Source organism: Tuber melanosporum, assembly GCF_000151645.1.
Source record: "Tuber melanosporum whole genome shotgun sequence assembly, scaffold_2, strain Mel28".
NCBI lineage: Eukaryota > Fungi > Ascomycota > Pezizomycetes > Pezizales > Tuberaceae > Tuber > Tuber melanosporum.
The window spans coordinates 474,181-481,383 of record NW_003298863.1 but is presented as its reverse complement, the minus strand read 5'-3'; positions in this window follow the sequence as shown (position 1 = coordinate 481,383).

The following is a 7,203-nucleotide window of genomic DNA, read 5'->3' as shown; positions in this document are numbered from 1 at the left end:
TTTCGTGCAAACCCGAACTTAACCCAGCGAGAATTCAGCTCCTCCGCTATCGGCACCTTTCGCGAAGAATCGGGTATGTTTCAGTTGCATGCCCGTATCGCGACTACTGTGAGCGGGATGAGCGGGATGAGCGGCCGTTAACAGATATGATCAGATATCTCCTCAAACAGCTCTTGACGGGCTTTTAGGCATCCCCAAAAAGATCGCCGAAGCCTCCTGGGTCGCACGGGGTCATCGGAGAACGCTGCCTTCCACTCTGGATTATCGTGGAATTTTTTCCCCCATTGCCCTTGCACGCTTCGAGCGAACATGCATGTGTTGACGGACCAGATGAGTTCCTTGTGGAACACAGAGCGGAGTTCCTCACCTCTTAGGATAGATCTTGGATAAATCTCCTAAAGCGAGGCTACTCACCACACCCAAGTCCACACCCAATCACGGAAAACAGGCCACACCGTCCCCGAGTGCTATCCCCCCACGGCGCAGCCAGAAGGACACCCAAATGTTTCCAGCAGCAAAGCTTAATACGGACCGGGATCCCGGGCAATAGAGGATACCCTCAGAGCAAAAACAGGACACACATTCCGAGAGACTTTTCTGAGTGTATTCTGCATTGTCTCTATCACTCTGAACACAACCCTGGCCTCTATTAGTTACCCTAATGAACTCGATCTTGCGATGGGCGACAATAATCGGAAGGAGAGTAAAGCTCCACCAGATCACGACCGGTTCGAGCGATGCCTACAGCGTTATCCCCGAACGCACGAAATACCAGACAAGATCCCAGGAAATATTAGAAATTGCATCACCGGGGTGGGTATACCCCGCGGAGCAGCCCTTGCTCGACTGTAGATTTTGTCACGACACGGCAGTGGAAATCAATATGGAGAACGATGCCCCCCGTGGGCGCTCCTCTGCAAAGTTGTCATGGACTGCTTGGCCATTGGTAAAGTATTCAGACGCTCGGCGCCAATACAGATAGTAATAACGCCAAGGAGGTGCCCAATGCAGTACTGTACAAGTACTTTATAAATGACCAAGTAGCAACTGCTAATCGAGGAACATCGACGGTGCATTTGGCACATGCAACTCCGCAGCCTCTCAGTACTGCGCTGCCATGCTTATAAATCCGGTAGACAAGGCGGGGTGTCAGGTCTTGAGGTAAGAGTTCTCCCCCTGCTGCCTGCGAAGCATTGAGGAATAGGTGAGTGATGGGTTATGAACTGGAGTTGGTTACGGTACTAGTGTTTGGCTGTCTGGCCCGCTGGTGAGGCGGTTTTCTATTGTCTCTGCATTATCATACATGTTCCCATGTAGCGTCGCAGCACTTGTGAGGTGAGTGGTTAGACATAGTCATAGAGTTCAGGGGACCTTCTGCTGAATGTACTAGTACTGGTACAGGGGGCGGGGGTGACTGTCGGGGTATGCGAAGCACTGCACGGATGAAAATGTTATCATATTATACGACATAAATTTTGGGGAAATAAGCCATTCCATGCAACCCATTCCAAACAGACCAGACCCTACACAGTTTATGCAACATAAAAGTGCAAATCTAAGCTTAATCATCAAACCTAATTTTTTTGGAAACTTGCGTGCTATTCCTGAAATTAGCCCCATGTCTCCCCCCCAAAAAAAAAACTGAAAAAATATCAGCAGAGAAACAAACCCATCAGTCTCCCTATAAAATGCCCCATAAGCCGCATGCTCCTTCTTCTTAACCGTAGTCCCAAACCTCAACAACGTCTCAGGGACCGGCTGTCCAGCAGCCTTAAGCACGTTAACCAGCGCTCCTGAATGTGGCTTATCGTGTTCCGTGAAGAAGGTATACGCCATCCCATCCGCCCCGGCTCTGCCCGTTCTCCCAATCCTGTGCACGTAGTCCTCGATCGTGAGGGGGAATGTGACGTTGATCACCAGCTTGACCTTCGGGATGTCCAGTCCTCTAGCAGCGATGTCCGTCGCTATCAGTAGTGGGCACTTTCCGTCTTTGAATTGCGCCAGGGCTTGAGTTCGCTGCGCCTGGCTTAGGTCTCCGTGGATGCCTGCTACCCTGAACCCGCGCGAGCGGAGGAAGTTCTCGACGCGTGTAGCCTCCTTCTTGTAGAGGCAGAAGACGAGGATTCTGTCGTCGCGCTGGCTGTCGGATTGATGTTGCTTTAGCAGGGCGACGAGGCGAGATTCTTTGGCGTGCTGGTCGATCACTTCGACGGTTTGGGAGATGCGCACATTTGCGCGCAGGTCTTCTCTGCCACCGATTGTTATCTTGGCAGGCGAGGTCATGAAGGCTGAGGCGAGCTTTCGCACGGATTGTGGCCAGGTTGCGGTGAACATTAGGGTTTGGCGGGTGGGCGAGGGGATGGCGCGGATTATGCGCTTTATGTCCTCCTCAAAGCCTGCGAGATGGCGAGACGGTTAGTATCTATAGAACCAAAGGATTGGACCGAGGGATGCGAGAAGGTACCTTTATCGAGCATTCTGTCTGCTTCGTCGAGGACTAGGTATGAGACATTACTGAGGTCTGCAGAGCCTTCGTCGATAAGGTCGTTTAGACGTCCCGGAGTCGCAACCACAATGTCCGCCCTTTTGAGCTTCGCTCTCTGCTCATCTTTGGGTACACCGCCGTAGACACACACCGTAGATAGTCGCGCTTCTTTGGAATACTTTTCCATGCTATCATATATCTGCATCGCCAATTCTCTCGTCGGAGAGACGACAACAGCCCGCACGCCTTTCGAAGACTTCTGCCTCGCTTTCAACGCAATAATATGTCTAATCGCGGGAACAGCAAACGCAAGTGTCTTTCCAGACCCAGTCTCCGCAACTCCGATACAGTCGTAGCCGGACAATGTGAATGGCCATGTCGCCGCCTGAATCGGCGTTGGGCTCTTGAAGGCGGTAAAGTCGAATGAGTTAGATGGAAGGTACGAGAAGGAAGTTATGGGTCTGAGATTGGAACTTTGGGGATCTGTGATCGCTATAGCGTGTTTTGTGAGGAATTCGTCAATCGTGGATCTCGGCAGAGATGTTAGCTCTGAGTTCTCTGTGTATCCCGAGGAAACTTTAGGAGGACCGGACGGTGTCGAGTAAGTTACTGGCGGCGCAGGGGTATCCGACGGCGGAGAGGAGGAAGAAGCATCGCCATCGGCTTCTTTCTTTGCCTTCTTCTTTGCCTCCTTTGCAGCTTTCCTTGCAGCCTTTCGCTCCTCCTTCGAGGGTTTCACAAGCTGCCGTTGAGCTTCTGGAGGATCCACAAGGTCCACGCCCATTAGGTCTTCTCCAGCAACAATTGCCTCCTCCTCCTTCCCCTTAGCTTTAATCATCATCTTCTCCTTCTTCTTATCTTTCTTTCTCCTGTTTTTCTCCTCCACCTCCTGCTCCTCCCCCGCAGCACCATCTACACCAACTTCAACACCATTTTCGACAGCATCCTTCTTAGCCCTCTTCTCCCTCTTCTCCTTCTTCTCCTTCTTCCTCTTTACCCGATCAACTGCCATCACCCCAGCTTCCACATCTTCAATCGTTCGTTTCGACATTTTTTTCCCTTCTGTGGTGGGGCAATTGTCTTGTACTGGTCATCGGGTGGAAGGAAGAAAAAAACCAAAATAGGACTCTACGCTGATGTCTTGGCAATGCGGCTCTTTTCTTGAAGGCCAAGTATGATTCCGTAATATATTATTATGTAAGCGAGATCCCGAACCCAATAACCAAAATAGCTTGGCGGTTAATTTTCCGACGCACAAGAAACAAAAGGAGTGGAAAGTGGAGTTTTTCGGTAGAGTATTGTACTAGTACACGTGCCGGTAGAGCAGAATAGAGCGAGGCAGAGTACAGTACAGTACAGTACGGTGAATAACCTTTGATACACAGGAATAGCGCTTAGGGTAATTGTGTCCCTTGCAGGATTGAGTATGCACTGGTGTTTGAGAAAGAAGAGGTGGTGAATGGTGCGGTGCTACAAGTATCATAGGTACCGGTATCCGTATCATACGGTATCATATATTAGATGGAGTGATTGGGTTGTACGGTATTCAATGTATTGCGAGTGAGTGGGTATGATGTTGGCATCCTGCAAAAGTGCTAGGGAGCGGATATGGGTCTACAGATTCCACTAAGATATCATCATACTCGATCCCCGTTCACACTGTCTTGGTATGATAGATCTACCTACCGTAGGGGGAGAGTCTAAACGAGCACTCAACAAAATCATATCCCTGCACAACTGGCATAATAATAAACAGTTGTCAAAGCCATCATCATCAACGCAAAACCTCTCTATTCCATTTTCCTAAAACCCACGAAACCAAGCCATTACACATCTAGATATCATCGTAATCTCTTAGGATACTCACTCGCATAATAAAACGACGGTACATCCACCACCTCTCTCTCACCGTCCCAAGCTTAACCTATCCGTACACTACCATAGAGTGGAGGGGGAAAAAAAGGCAATCAAAAGGCAATCCATCAGGTGCATTATCAACTCACCCCAGAAGCCATCTCGAGCACCTGTGCCCCAATACCGGCCTTCCCCCCGTGCATACAAGTAACACAGACTTCCGGCATGAGTGTACAATACTGTACAGTACTCGAGTACTTGTCCCAATGCTCGTACAATATCAGAACATCTGAATCCCAATACACTCGTACCGATACTCCGCTATGGTACAGTGCTGATCGGTTGGAGGGATTCCGGGTTCCTCGTCCCGGGCAAGAAAAAAAAAGAAAGAAAAAAAGAAAAACAGGGATTCGCAAAATACTCGTACTTGTATATGGTAAAAGGTCTGTGCGTATATGAGTGCCCATACTCGAGTGCTCGGGACCAGTGCTAGTACAAACTCACGACTTCGTATTTTCGGATGGCCTCTCCCCCTGGGAACGGGTACGGATGCTCCTTTATTTGGCTGGTCGGTTGCAAGTATTTCCCCTGGAAGGGGAGGGGAGGGGGAAGGGAAGGGATTTGGGAACGGTCATCGTTCCGGTGTTGAGTGCAAAGAGTTATCCGGAAAACAGGGGTCGAGAGTTTTTGGTATGAGCTCTCAGATACGCTACCCTCGGATTCACACTTTTGCCATTATACTGGTACTCGAGTATTTAGGGATCCAAGGTTTCGGGTACCAGTACCGTACTTCTGCCTGCCACGGGCACCCCAGATTATGAGTGCTGCCTTTGCTCAAGTGTCGGTGGGGTGTTGGATCGTCTGCAGTAGCGTAAACACTTGAATACCGTACTCGTAGAAGATAAATGTGTTATCATAGCACGACCCGGTTGCTTCTCCTGGTAAGGCGCTGTGCAAATTCCTTTTGTTTTGTCTTGTCTCAAGTGAGGGCGGAGTTTACGGTGTTTCCCACTTGCGTGGCCGGGAAGGGGAGTTCCAGCGTCCCGTAATGGCGCATTTCTCTTCTGTTCGGGTTCTAGGGCATGGTAGGCTGTGGAGCTGTGCACACACTGTTGGGGGAGAAAAGCTTTGAAATACCATCGCCCAGCATAAACAGCAAGCTATAACACGACCTCTTCCGCACGAACATAATGTTATGGACTTCTTTGTTTGAACCTCCCCGCACAAAAAAAGTTCTGAAAAATAATCCTAAGCAGGAATTAATCATTTTTTGGCACCTTATCATTCTTGATATATTTCCTCACTTAAAATGTTGTTTTGGCGAAAAAGAAAAAGAAAAGAACGGTGGATGGTGTCGGTAGCTTATGCCAAGAATGGTAACTCTTGGTTCATGCAACATCCAGAACATTCCCTAACCAGGAACCACTTCAGTGATACTTCGACCCTAACATCAACAACATCCACTTCAATACTAGTAGTAGAGTTGAAGGTATGGGGAGAAAAATATCAAAAACAACAAGATAATATTGACTAATTTGAGTTGTCAAGTGGATGTCCTTGCGTGGGAGAGAGGTCGTGATCCTGGGCGATAGTGCTCCCTGGCGGTTGATATGTTTAACCCTGCAATCGATGGTACTTCAAACGCTTTCCCCTCCTTGTTGGGATGGCTGTGATATCGGCCTGGAGAGGAAGTGTTTGGGGAGTCTTCTATGGGTATCTGCTTGTGCTAGCATGAACAATACACTACTCTTCATCCCTTTCTCAAAGCGCGAAACGACCCCATCTCATCCACCACATCGCACAAATAATCGAGCGGCTAGCCTTGATAAGCAAGTCAGTTAGTCGGTTATCCAATCCCCCCCACCTCCGAGCGACCCCGAGAACATATCATCGTACCGTAAGCTCGCAAGCTTGTAGGAGTACTCCTGCTGAGAAATCACTTTATTACCAACCGGAGACCAATAACCCCTTATCTGCGGTGGAACGCTAAGTTAGCGATGTAAACGAATAAAAAACCAAATAATTTTTGCCCTTCCTTACCATAAATGCCCTTCCATCCATCCCCATCCAACCAATCAACCGATCCATCTCCCCTCTCCTGGCGCCTATGTTGTACGAATCACGAGTTATCCCAACAAACCAGCCAATCCCACGCAAGCAGGCACGATCAAACCCTAACCGCTGCAGTGGAACAACACATGACCCGCGCGGCACCAAGGTCAAGTCCCGACAGAGCGGTCCTTAGATGCAGTCCATCCGACTCTATCGGGAGAAAACATCACAACTCCCCGCTTGGCGAGGTACTGTACCGGTATTCCCGGTGTTTAACTCGGAGGAATAGGGCGCAAAGATTGGGGGGGAAGGGGGAAACAACATCCCTTCACACCTCCCCCCGCTAACCCCTCTTGTGATTGTACGAGTAAGCGGGTAGGACCAACGACCGATACAATAAAATGCAGCACCGTGCTGCGCTGTACGCTTTCGCGGGTGGGACAGGATTCCTTCGCCCCATGTCTTATTGTTTGCTTGCGGTAAGTGGGGTTTTGTCGTCACTATAATGTTATTGTTATAGGTATGATAGAAACGGAAGGTAAGAAGAAGTGGACTGTGGGGAAGGGATGAATTGGTCGCAGATGTTTCCGTCCGTCGTGCGGTTGGTTGGTGGTGCAGGCGGGTGGATGTGGTAGCTTTGCCGACAGAGCTCGAGCAGCGTTAGACTTTGGTCGTATGACTTGGTGGGGGCATATAACTCTGGGATGGATGATTAGGTTCGGTGAGGGGGGCAGCTCTTCCATTGACGGTTAGAATAATACTATTATGCTCGACTATAGGGCGGGAGCTGGACTTTCAAGATAAGGTTTGAA